Source organism: Scyliorhinus torazame, chromosome 13 (genome assembly GCF_047496885.1).
Source record: "Scyliorhinus torazame isolate Kashiwa2021f chromosome 13, sScyTor2.1, whole genome shotgun sequence".
NCBI classification, from domain to species: domain Eukaryota; kingdom Metazoa; phylum Chordata; class Chondrichthyes; order Carcharhiniformes; family Scyliorhinidae; genus Scyliorhinus; species Scyliorhinus torazame.
Window position 1 is genome coordinate 132,352,238 of NC_092719.1, and position 13,451 is coordinate 132,365,688.

The window sequence follows — 13,451 nt, forward strand, 5'->3', positions numbered from 1 at the left end:
AAGTTGAGCACAATTGGCCAATTATTAAAACACCCTAATAATCATGAGGCAACTGGATGACAACCATGCTCAGTTAGGATCTCCTCTCTACAGTGAAGCCCACACAGCAGCATGATTGTTCCCGACTTATGGGTCTCAGCATCAAGATCCCAGCAAGGTCTTGAGCTATCATTCGTTCTGTGCAATTTGCTATCTACTGCTGTCAGAGGCAGGGATGAAGGGAGTCAGGGATGAAGGGAGAGGGATTAAGAAAGAGAGGGAGAGGATGCCTCCAAGAGACACAGCTGCAAACTCCTGACTCCAAGCCTCCATCCTCCCGGGTGAATGATCATGGGAGAAAAGGGCTCATGTCTTTCTATGATGTCAAGGCAATGGCCTCTCTACAGAGTCTCAAGGGTAGTGGAGACGAGCTGAATAGTGTCAAAGAGGGAGGCTTCTCACACATGACTCTCACCATGCTGTTAAAGAGCAATGTCTCCATGTGCAGTCATTTATAAACAGGAGGAACACCCATCTCTGGTCCTCCAAGATGTCCTTCACCTGGAAGGATAGGGTGGAGTGCATTTCTAGATTGAATAGGCACAGGGCTTAGCACTGGCTTGGTGGCTTATGAGTTGGAGGCAAACCTGTAAAGAATATGTTCACTCGATTTATTTCTTCAATTCGTTCAGAGATTCATTGACTCCGCGATCATGCAAGCTTCAGGGAAACTAGCCTTTCTACTGGCTCTTATCTAGATGTTGTGAAGTGGGTCTGTCACAGGTGGACACATGGCCAGGAGATCAATAGCCTGAACAGCGAGCAGCAAGCAGTAGCAGGGCATCAAGAAGGTCAGGATGCTGTTGACAATGTGAGAGAAGTGAATCAGTAGGAGTTCATCATTGGACTCTGTTCGGGATCCAAATTCCACATCATTAAATGACCACAACTACTGAGACAATTAGCAGCAAGATTCAATCCAGGAAACTTCCAAATAGCTTCTAAACATTGCAAGGGAACACATATTTACAAGTGCCAAAACAATATACAATGGATGGACACTAATGCCACCTGAGTGCCTTCAATACTTTGGTTGCCTACTGCTATATCTAGGTTCAGTCCCATCAGGTGGAGCAGCCGATTATGCCCTGTTGTCGGTGATGACATTGCAGGCACCCTCTGCTGGCCCACGGTCTAGAGGGGCCTGGCCTGCTTGGGGTGCATCATCCTCAGCTTGATCTGCTGGTGGCAATGGGGTCACAGGCAGAGCATCCTTGGAGTGTCTTGGGATGAAGCTCCCAGAGCAGCAGGTTGGCACTACTCTTCCCTGTGGATGCCTTCCAGATTCCTTGAGATGAGGCACCTTGTTAAAGCTGAAAAACTAGCAACACCCTTCATCCAGCCACAGACTCAGCAGGAACATGCAGCTGCAGCTATCAAAATTATTTTAACAGTTAAGCAACAGTGCAATAGATTGGAGACTTTGGACGGGATTCTCCGATATTGAGGCAGAGTATCCGCGCCGTCGTGAACGCCGTTGCGTTTCACGATGACGTGAAATGGCCACGGGCACGATCGATTCAGGCCCCGAAAAGGGGCCAGCAGCGGGGCTGCGAGAAACGCGGTGGGCGTGGCGCCAGAGCAGCGGTGTCATTGCGTGACGCCCGGCTGACGCCGCGCCGTGTCATTTAAAGTGCGTGATTTGCGCACAGGACCCGAAGGATCGAGATGGCTGAGCCCCGCCGTGCCGCTCCCAGGTTCTGGGACAGTGATCGAGACGCTGCTGGACGCAGGAGAGTGCAGGGCCATCTTGTGCCCATGACATGGGCACCGGTGCCGAAAGATACTGCACAACCTCACGAGGGCTGCCAGGGTAAGTAACCCGAGGGTTCACCCGGGCCACCCTCCCCGCCCCCCCGCCCCCACGTTGGGGGGGGGGGGGGTCGGGGGCACCACATTGTACCCAACCCACATGGACAACACCCCCCCCTTGAGAGCTGCCATGGCGTGCTGCCCAGTGTCTCCCACCCAGTCATAATGTTGCCAACATCTGCGCGTCTTGATGCTGACCGCCTAACTCTGATGCTTCCCCCCACCTGCCTCCCTCGCAGGATAAGACTGCTCACAACCAACGTGGGCATACAAGAACCCGAGGGGGATCACCTGTGCTGCATCCCCTCACCGTCCATGAGCAGAGGGCTCTGGACCTCGCTGGGGGAGCCGCCACCAGGGAAGTAGCGCCATGCCAGATCGGAGGCACAGGACCAAGTGAGACTCCCTTGCCTGGCTACACCCCCTCAGCGCATCACCTCCCCCCCCCCCCCCCACTTAATCTGATGTGTTTCTGTTTTGAAGGTTTTTTAAGTCTTATGGATGTTAAAAGGACAGCTTAATCATTACCTAATGTTGTATTCTTTGGGGTTGTATTTGAATTAATGGTTGCTAAGACGTTCACTGTGTGTTTTAAAAAGGTTTACTTGAGTTCATAGAATAAACATTGTTTTGCTTTAAAAAAATACTTTTCCATTTCTGCTGTACTACACCTGTAGAGTGGGCCCGTGTGCTCCCCATACCACAATCTATTAAAAGCTGTGGGTTAGGGGAACTCCATGATACACTTTGGGGTTCACTAAACCCTGGCCCATAACAACGGTGCCTGTCTCCACGCGCACCACCGTCCCATAGTGAGGCCCGGGGGCGACCGGGCTCCCCGAGGGAGGAGGTGGTTCCAGTGCCCGTCCCAGTTACTCTAGCAAGGGAGGTCCTGGAACACTCGGACTCCACCCACTCCGTCCCGGGTGCATCTGGTGGGCAGCGGGCAGAGCAGGCTGGCACCACACCATCCAGCATGCCCGCCGAGCAGCCTGGCCCATCCAAGCCAGGACGCCCCAGGAAATGAGCGCCGACGGGGACCAACGTCGCAGGGCAGGAGTCTCAGCAGTCTGCCCCCACTCCTGCTGTACTGTCTGGGGAAACACCAAGGCATAGTGGTAAGGCCCGTAAGGCCAAGAAGTTAGACACGTAGTAAGTTGACAAGCAGTAAGTTGGCACGGGTGCAGGGCACAGCTTAGTTGTAGGGGCTCGGGCACTTGTATGTGAATGTCACGGTTAAAGTCACTGTTACACCAAACCTAGATGCCTCTGTGCTATGTCCGGTGCCTGAGGGGTCGCGAGGGGAACCGAGTGACGCTGGGGGTCAAAGTTCCGTACAACGGTGAGGCCGGGTGTATGTTTCTTCTCCCCCACCCCCCACCCCGTCACCCACAGCACACCAACGCCAGCTGCCCCACAAGGCCATGTGGTGGATTGTCCGTGATGCATACAGGGACCACCGAGGTGGAGGGTTCAGATATGGCCATGAGTCAGACATTATCTAGCGATCCGGAGCTCACAGCTCATCGCAGAGTGGTTGTCATCACTGAACATGGCACTTATCACACCCGCTGACACAAGCAACTGTGTTAAAAGTCACAATGTGCCGCAGATGTAAGGTGCTGTGAAAGTGGTGGTGTGGGCGGTAGGGTTGTGCGATGGTGCGGGAAGTGGGGGGTGCTGGGTGGTGCGGTTATGCATGATCCGTGGTGCAAGTGCCTTGCTCAGCGATGCCCTCCCCCTAGTTAGTGAAACGTGCTGCGATCAAAGCCTTGCGTGCTCGCTCTCCTAGCCAGTGTCGTCGTTCAGCCTCCCGGCCATATTCCGCCCCCAGGTCGTGTCTGTGCCCCCCCCCCTCCTCTCCTCCTCATGTGCAGAGGCGTCACACTCATCGGGCTCCCCCTGTGTATCCTCCTCCAGGACATCGCCCCTCTGGTGGGCAATGTTGTGCAACACACAGAAGACCACAACTATGCGCCCGACCCTGTCGGGGTGGTACTGCAGGGCCCCTCCAGAGCGGTGCAGGCACCGGAATCTCATCTTCAGGAGGCCAAAGCACCTCTCCACAACACTCCTGGTTGCTGCATGGGCCTCATTATAGCAGGTCTCCACGTTGGTCTGTGGCCTCCGTATAGGCGTCATCAGCCACGACCGCAACAGGTAACCCCTCTCGCCCAGCAACCAGACCCTCAGCTGTGACCCTCGAAAATAGCAGGGATGAAAGAATGAGCCAGTATGAAAGCATCATGCACGCTGCCAGGGTATTGGGCGCACACGTGCATTATCTTCATGCGATGGTCGCAAACCACCTGAATGTTCATCGAGTAGTTCGGCTTCCTGTTCAGGAAAACGTCCCTGTTATCCAAGGGTGGACACATGTCGACGTGCACCCCATCAATCACCCCCTGAACCATCGGCATCCCAGCCACGGAGGCAAATCCCGTACCCGTCAGCCTGGTGTGCGCGGTCCTCCGGAAAAAGTATGTATCTGTCGGCGATGGCATACGGCCCGGATGCACCGGTGCACTGATGCCTGCGCGATTCCAGACAGGTCCCCGCTCGGCGCCTGGAAGGACCCCATGGCGAAGAAATTGAGGGCAACCGTGACCTTGACGGTCACAGGGATAGCATATCCTCCCCCCGTTCCACATGGCGCCAGGTGCGCCATGAGATGGCATATATGTGCCACGGTCTCCCGACTCAATCGGAGTCTCCTCCTGCATGCCGTATCCAGAAGGTCCTGGAATGACATGCATCCCGGTACACGCGAGGCCACATGGGGCGCCTCCGGCGCCTTGGCGGCACCACCTGCTCCTCCCCCTGCGCCCCATCAGGATCTGAATCCTTGTCCTCTCCATGCCTGACGATGTGGTGGTCATTGTCACCCTCCAGCTCCTCATGCGCCTGTCGGGCGGGAGGGCTTGCAGCATGAGCGGCTGGCACGGGGCACTCTGCAGCCAGTCCCTCTGCTGCAGCTGCCGCTCCAGCAGCTGCTCTGAGCCACCTGCTTAGGCGGCACCGAATGGCTACCTGCAGGGCAGCCGCTCCCGCCATGGCGGCAAACATAGCTGGCTGGTGCGCAAACATGACGAACTACACGAAGGAGGGTGCGGGGGGTGTTTGGCGAGGAGAGACAACAACATGTTTAATGATGCCGCTTTGACAACTTGACAGCCAGGACCCATGGGATACATGGCTGCCCCGGCTGCCTGGTTTCGCTGCAGACACGCATGCAACCTTCGCCCTGCCCACAGTAACCGTCCACCGCCCATTTCACCCCGTCCCTCCTCATTGAGGCGCCACTGGCCTCAGCCCATCACCATGACCTGCACTTGGATGCGTGTCTTCGCCACCGCCCTGCCATGGCAGGCCAGCTGGCAGGTCGCTCCCGCCGTACACCCCGGTAAATACATTTGTCAGCCCGTCGTGCTGGCTGACGATGTGGAGGAAGGAGGTGAGTGGCCGGCCTCACTGGAGGCAGCAGGAAGTGGCGTCCACAGCCGGTGCTGGGGGGCGGTGGGAGGGTTCTCGGAGAAGGATGCCGCCATGCAGGCAGAATACAGGTCCAACAATTGGGATTTGTTACATATTCCTAGAGCAGGAAATCTTTCTGATTAAATGCTATAATTACAAGTCTTGAAGCTTTGTGCAATGAGATGTTTTGAATAAATACAAATTGTCAAGTTCCAGTCTGTGAAAACAGTGGAAGGAGAGGAGGGGTGGGATTAAGGGGAAGAAAATCCTCACCAAGGTTTCTCAAATTTTAAAGTGGTATAAATAAGATTTATACACTTTAGATGTCTACTTTTACAGAGGTAAATGGAAAAAAAAAATGGGTATAGTGCCATGCACATGCTCAGGATATCCCAATGCTCTTCATAACCAATCATCTATTGTTGACGTCTAGTGTAATGCAGCGAAACATTGTAGCCAAACTGCATGAAGAAAATAAATAGATGGCCAGATAGTCTGTTAGCATTTGCTCAGTGACTCATGCTAATTGGGAAACCAGGAATATTCCTCTACTCTGCATAGTGCCATGAACAGGTGGAGTGAGCTTTAATTACTCATAACGAATTCAGCTCAGAATTCCCTTAGTAATGTCCTGAAGTGTCATCCATTTTGATACGCACAAGTCTCTGCTGTGCAATTGGAATCTTATGAGTTGGAGTCAAATGTTTGCTTTTCCACTTCCAGTCCCAAAGACCCTTTTCCTTGTACCTATTTGCAAAGCACCCTGGATTTTACACCCTGGAGGTATTACATGAATCCAAGTCTTTCCTTTTCATCGAAAAATAAAAGCCACACACTGATTTAGAAAATGTAATGTTTAATCAGGATGATTTTTGAAGGTACAATTATAATTCATCAATAGTAAAATGTTTCTAATCTTTATAAAGGGACACTGTGCATCATTAACTGTATCCTCAGAGCTTACTCCCTTATGGAACTTACTTCAGTCATGCACACAATTCAAGAGACTCAGTTAGCCTCATTAGAAGATAACTACTGCTTTTCAAGTCCATAGACCGGCACATGGTGATGAAGAATATCAGTTTAATAAAAAAAGTGTTAGGTCAAAAGCAAAAATGTTAAAGCTTATGACAGTCATAAAAAACTTAATACCGTAGAAAGCCTAGAGGTCTATAGAAAGTACACAGGTAAAGTAAAAACGGAAACCTGGAAAACAAAGAGAGATTCTGAAAAGATATTGGCAAGTAAAATCCAAGAAAATCCCAAGATTTTTTACATTAAGGCAAGAGAATAAGAAAGGAAAAGATAGGGCCCATCAGAGATGTACATGGTAACTTGTGGGTTGTTTCAGAAGATGTGAGTATGGTTCTCAAGAAGTACTTTGTCTCTGTCCTGGATTATCCTGGACCCGTGAAGTCTCATGGCCTCAGGTCAAACATGGGCAAGGAAACCTGCTGCTTACCACGTACCATCAACTGATGAATCAGTACTGCTCCATGTTGAATACGGCTTGGAGGAAGCACTGAGGTGGCAAGGGCATAGAAAGTACTCTTGGTGGGGGACTTCAATGTCCATCAAGAGTGGATCGGTAACACCACTACTGACTGCGCCCTAAAGTACATAACTGCTAGATTGAGTCTGCAACAGGTGGTGAGGGAACCAACAAGATGGAAAACAAGAGGGGCTGGTTTAGTACACTGGGTTAAATAGCTGGCTTTTAAAGCAGACCAAGGCAGGCCAGCAGCACGGTTCATTTCCCGTATCAGCCTCCCCGAACAGGGGCCAGAATGTGGCGACTAGGGGCTTTTCACAGTAACTTCATTGAAGCCTACTTTTCATTTCATTTCACATACTAAACGTCATTGTCATCAACATTTGTCCATGACAAATCGGTAGGAGTGACCACTGTACAGTCCATGGAGACAAAGTCCCATCTTCACATTGAGGATACTCTCCATCGAGTTGTCTAGCATTTTCATTGTGCTAAATGGGATAAATTCAAAACAGATCCAGCAACTCAAGACTAGGCATCCATAAGGCGCTGCAAGTCATCTTCAGTAGCAGAATTGTACTTAGCCACAATCTGTAACCCCATGGCCAGGCATATCCCCCACTCTATCATTACCACCAAGCCAGGGATCAACCCCCACTCAAGGAAGAGTGCTAGAGGGTATGGCATGAGCAGCATCAGCCATATCGAAAAATGACCAGTCATTCTGGTGAAGCTACACCACAGGACTACTTGTGTGCCAAACAACATGAGCAGCAAGTGATAGACAGAACTAAGCGATCCCTCAACCAACGGATCAGATCTAAATCTGCAGTCCTGCCAGATGCAGTCGTGAATGGTGATAAACAATTAAACAACTCACTGAAGGAGGAGACTCCACAAATATCCCCATCCTCAATGATGGAGGAGCCCAGCATATCAGTGCAAAAAACAAGGCTGATGCATTTGCAATAATCTTCAGCCAGAAGTGCCGAGTGCATGACTCATCTCGGTCTCCTCCAAAGGCTCCCAGCAACACAAATGCTCGTCTTCAGCCATTTCGATTCACCCAACAAGATATCAAGAAACAGCTGAAGGCAGTTGGTTCTGCAAAGGCTATGGGCCCAACAATATTCCGGCAACAGTACTGAAGGCATGTGCTCCGTAACTTGTTGCGCACCTCGCCAAGTTGTTCCAATATAGCTACAACACTGGTATCTACCCCGGCAATCAGGAAAATTGCCCAGGTATGTCCTGTGCACAAAAAAGCAGGACAAATCCAACCTGGTCAATTACCACCCCATCAGTCTTCTCTCAATCTTCAGTAAACTGATAAAAGGGGTCATCAACAGCGCTATCAAGCGGCACTTACTTAGCAATAACCTACTCACTGGTTTAGGGGCTGGTTTAGCACAGTGGGCTAAACCGCTAGCTTGTAATGCAAAACAAGTCCAGCAGCGCAGGCTCAATTCCTGTACCGGCCTCCCCGAACAGGGGCCGGAATGTGGCGACTAGGGGCTTTTCACAGGAGCTTCATTGAAGCCTACTTGTGACAATAAGTGATTATTATTATTCACTCAGCTCCTCACCTCATTACAGCCTTGGTTCAAACATGGTTCCTCGAAGACCTTCCTTCTAAAATAAGGTCAGATTTGGGGATGTGGCATCACGGTGGCATAGTGGTTAGCACAGTTACCTCACAGCGCCAGGGACCCAGGTTCAATTCCGGCCTCGGGTGACTATCTATCTGGAGTTTGAATTTTCTCCCCATGTCTGCATGGGTTTCCTTTAGGTGCTCCGGTTTCCTCCTAAGCCAAAGATATGCCATCATTAATTGCCCTTTCATGTCAAAAAGGTTAGGTGGGTTATGGAGATTGTGTGGGGGCCTGACCCTAGGTGGGGTGCCTTTTCAGAGGGCTGAGTGGCCTCCTTCTACGCGTAGGAATTCTATGAATGTTCACTGATGATTGCACAATGTTCAACAGCACTCCTCAGACACTGAAGCAGTCCACGTGCAAAAGCAGCAAGACCTGGACAGACAAGTGGCAAGTAACATTGGTGCTACAGAAGTGTCAGGCAATGACCATCTCCAATAAGAGAGAATCAAACCATCACCCTTTGATATTCAATGGCATTACCATCACTGAATCCCCCACTATCAACATCCTGGGGGTTACCATTGACCAGAAACTGAACTGGACAAGCCATTTAAATACTGTGGCTACAAGAGCAGGTTAGAGGCAAGTAACTCACCTACTGACTCCCCAAAGCCTGTCCACCACCTACAAGGCATGAGTCAGTAATGTGAAGTATTCCTCACTTGCCTGGATGAGTGCAGATCTGACAACACCCAAAAAGCACCCCTTCCACCAACATTCACTCCCTCCACCGCCGACACACAGTAGCAGCAATGTGTACCGTCTGCAAAATGCACTTCAGGAACTCACCAGGGTTCCTGCAGCAGCACCTTCCAAACCCACGACCACTACGAAGGACAAGTGCAGCTGATCCTCCACCTGGAAGTTCCCTTCGAAGCACTCACCACTCTGACTTGGAAAGATATCATCATCCCTTCACTGCCACTGGATCAAAATCCTGGAATTCTCTCCCTAATGGCACAGTGGGTGTATCTACGCCACATGGACTGCAGCAGTTCAAGAAGGCAGCACCATCTTCTCAAGGGCAATTAGGGATGGTCAACAAATGCTGGCCTAACCAGTGAAGCCCACATCTTGTAAAAATTATTTTTGTTTTTAATTACCTGGGCTACATGGGTTTTATCCACATGAAAGAAGTCAGGGAGGAAATAGCTGATAATCTGAGGATCATTTTCCAATTCTCACTAGATACAGGTCGTTACCAGAGGATTAGGGGTGTGTGAACTTGTACCATTATTTAAAAACGGTGTGAGGGGAAAATATAGTCTATCAATCTTACTTTAGTGGTGGGCAAATTTACTGAAAACAATTCTGACAGACAGGATAAATTGTCACTTAGAAATGCGTGATTGATCAGGGATAATCAGCATGGTTTTGTTAGGGGAAGATAGGGTCTTACTAATTCAATAGAATTTTTGAGGAACTACTGAGGACAATTGATGAGGGAAGTGCAGTGGTTATTGTCTGCATGGATTTCAGTAAGATGCTGGAAAATGAGATGCACTCCAAGGTAATGCACCTCGGGAGCACAAACAATGTAAGGGGATACACAATAAAAAGGAAGATAATAAGAGGGGTTGAGTAAGTGAGAGACCCTGGAGTGCATGTCCACAAGTCCTTGAAGGTGACAGGACAAGGTGGTAAAGAAAAAATATGGAAACCTTTCCTTTATTGGGCGAGGTATTGAATACAAAGCAGGGATATTTTGATGGAACTGTATAAAATGCTGGTTCGGCCACAGCTGGAGTTGTGTACACAGTTCTGGTCACCACATTACAGGAAGAACTTAATTGCTCTGGAGAGTTCAGGGCAGATTTACAAGAATGTTACTAGGGCTTGAAAACTGCAGCTATGAGGAGATTGGATAGGCTAGGGCTGTTTTCCTTCGAACAGAGGAGGCTAAGGGATGACCTAATTGAGGTGTACAAAATTATGAGGAGCCAAATAGGATAGATGGGAAAGACTTGTTTCCCCTGGCTGAGGCGGTCAATTATCAGGGGGCATAGATTTCAAGTGATTGGTAGAAGGATTAAACAGAATATGAGGAAAAATCTTTTCACCTGGAGGGTGGTGGGCATCTGGAATTCACTTTGTACGTTCGTGGTTGAGGCTGAAATGCTCAACTCATTAAAAAAGGTACCTGGATCTGCATCTGAAGTGGAGTAACCTGCAAAGCTAGGTGCTGGAAAATGAGATTAACATGAGCGGCTCGTCTCTTTTTTGGCGCAGACATGGTGGGTTAGATAGCCTCTTTCTGCACCATAACCTTTCTACGGTAAATTTGTTATGATTCCTGTGGATCTAAATGAATAAACCAACAGACAATGTTTCACTTTCCATAACGTTTACTTGAACAATCAAACCAAAATCAACATCAATTAAACAGGAATTGACAGGCAAGTTGCAGTCAATATATATTACAAATTATACATTCAATGTGAAGGTTGGAAACACCAAGATAGATGTTGTGCACCTGGGCTCAATGCTAAACACCAGTCACATCCAAGAATGAAATTCAGGTTAGACTAGCTATCGCAAGAGGCCCGACCAGTGATTTAAGCAGTGTCTGGAAGTCAAATGACTTTGAACTTTTGCATGAGGCTTAAAAAAAATCTAGACGATCATTTGTGTGGAATGTTGCACTAAAGGGGCATCACGGTAGCACAGTGGCTAGCACAGTGGTTTCACAGCGCCAGGGTCCCAGGTTTGATTCCCCGTTGGGTCACTGTGCAGAGTCTGCACGTTCTCCCCGTGTCTGCGTGGGATTCCTCCGGGTGCTCCATTTCCTCCCACAGTCCAAAGACGTGCCGGTTAAGTGGAATGGCCATGCTAAATTGCCCTTAAGTGTCCAAAAGGGTTAGGAGGAGTTATTGGGTAACGGGGATTGGGTGGAAGTGAGGGCTTAAGTGGGTTGGTGCAAACTCGATGGGCCGAATGGCCTCCTTCTGCACTGTATGTTCTATATTGTGAGAGTTGGACTTCAAATATAATTGAGGTTAACATCTTTTGAAATGTGGGTAATGATGGAGGATGCTCAGAATTAGCTGGATTGCTAAATGAGTAGGCTAGATCAAAAGTAGATGTTCAGGAATCAAAAGGGCTGCTCAGTACAATGAGAGAGAGAAAGATAATCAAGTACAGCCATTGTAAACAAAGGAAATGTACTGGTAATAATTGAAAGAGAAACTGAGGAACTAAAAAGTGCACCAAATACGTGTGTACAGTTTGTGACCGTATTGTCTCTGTTTGCGGTCTGCCCGCTGCTCTTTGTTCCGATTCTTCCTTTCTTTTCCATCCCCGTCGCTTTCATGATGACCGTTGTGGCTGTCCCTCCCCCAGTTTGTTTGCTCTAACGAACTCCTCCGCTGCCACTGGGGTGTTAAAAAACAGCTCCTTCCCCTCAAATGTTACCCAGAGTTTGGCTGGGAATAACATCCCAAATTTCACATTACATTTGTAGAGTGCTGATTTAGCCCTGTTGAATTCAGCCCTTCTTTTGGCCAGGTCCGCCCCAATGTCCTGGTACATGCTTATGGTCTTCCCTTTCCACATGCTCGCTTTCGTCTGCCGGGCCCACTTTAGGATTTTTTTCCCTGTCTTGGAACCTATGCAGCTTCACGATAATCGCTCTGGGCTGCTCCCCGGCTTTGGGCCTGGGTCGGAGAGACCTGTGCGCCCTGTCGAATTCTGGGGGGTTTGGAAACTTCTCCCTTCCCACTAGCTTGCCCAGCATTTGGGTGACGTAGCCTGTTGGATCTCTGCCCTCCATGCCCTCTGGCAGACCCACTATTTTAACATTCTGCCATCTGGACCTATTTTCCTGGTCCTCCACTTTCCCTCTTAGGCTCCCCTGGGTCGTTACCAGTCTTTTCACCTCGGTTTCCTGAGCTGCCATCCTGTCGCTCTGGTCCGAGGTGGCACTCTCCAACTCCTGAATAATTTTCTCCTGCACCTCCACCTTCCTTTCCAGGCCGTTGATGGTTCACTGCATTTTTTCTGTTGTCTCCGCCAGCATCTCCTTCATCATGGTGTGGAGCTCCGTTCTGAGTGCCTCCCTCATGGTGTTTATCTCCGTTTTTATCCCCTCCTTTATGGCGTTTATTTCCGTTTTCAGCACGCTTCTCCATTCCTCCCCCTGTGCGGGGCCGGAGGGGGGGGGGGATGGTTGCCACGTCCTGTTCCTGCTCTGCTGCTCGGCTCGCCAGCTTTTCCGCTTCCTGATTCGCCTGAACCTCCGCCTCGCCCCGTGGGGTCGTCTGCCTGCGCGGCCGCAGCTCCTGCTTTTTTACTTCGCCTTCGCTGCTGTTCCTTCTCACATCTCGCCGTCCCCTCAATTTATTATTTGGAGGCATATTTCTGTCTGTGCCTTCCTTTTAAAAACGATTTTTCTTTATAAAAAGGGATTTTTTTTGTTTGAAAGTTTGTTTTTCCCCTTGAAAAAAGTTTTTCTTTTTAAAAAAAAAATTTGCAGGAGAGGAACAAGGAAAGTTGAATTTTAAAATTCTGATTTTGTCCTTGTGATCCTCTCCGTGCTCCGACTTTCAGGCCGTTTCTGAGCGATCCCCACTCCTCCTCCACGTGCAGCTCTCCGGGACCAGTCTCTCCTTTTTTTTTCCTCTCCCTCTCCAGCTCCGTGGAACGAAGCTTTGTGCCTGGGTGGGGCCTAAGGAATTTTTTTAAAAAAAATTTAAACCCCGGGAAAACCCCCCCAAAAAAGCCGTGATTTTGTGGCTTTGCGGGAGCGTCTTTGCTGCGGCCGCTCCGTTCGCGATCACCACCGGAAGGCCTCACAATTCGCAATCTTTAATATTTACAGAACAGTGAAAAAAAAATGTCTCTGGTCATCCGGTGGGCCGGTTAGAGGTTCAGCCAGTCTGGCGCCTTGATCGTCCTCTGGGATCGACGAAGTGGAGCCGGCGATGTTGGTGCTGTCGTGGTTGAAGATGACTCCGGGAGCATTCCAAAATCCTCTTCAACAA

At 49.6% G+C, this 13,451-nt stretch overlaps 1 protein-coding gene across 1 annotated transcript in view; it reads right to left on the reverse strand.

The window, feature by feature from the left end:
* Positions 1–13,451, reverse strand: part of bsnb (bassoon (presynaptic cytomatrix protein) b) — a 766,513-nt gene that overhangs the window by 693,630 nt on the left and 59,432 nt on the right. The gene's annotated exons all lie outside the window — the stretch shown is intronic.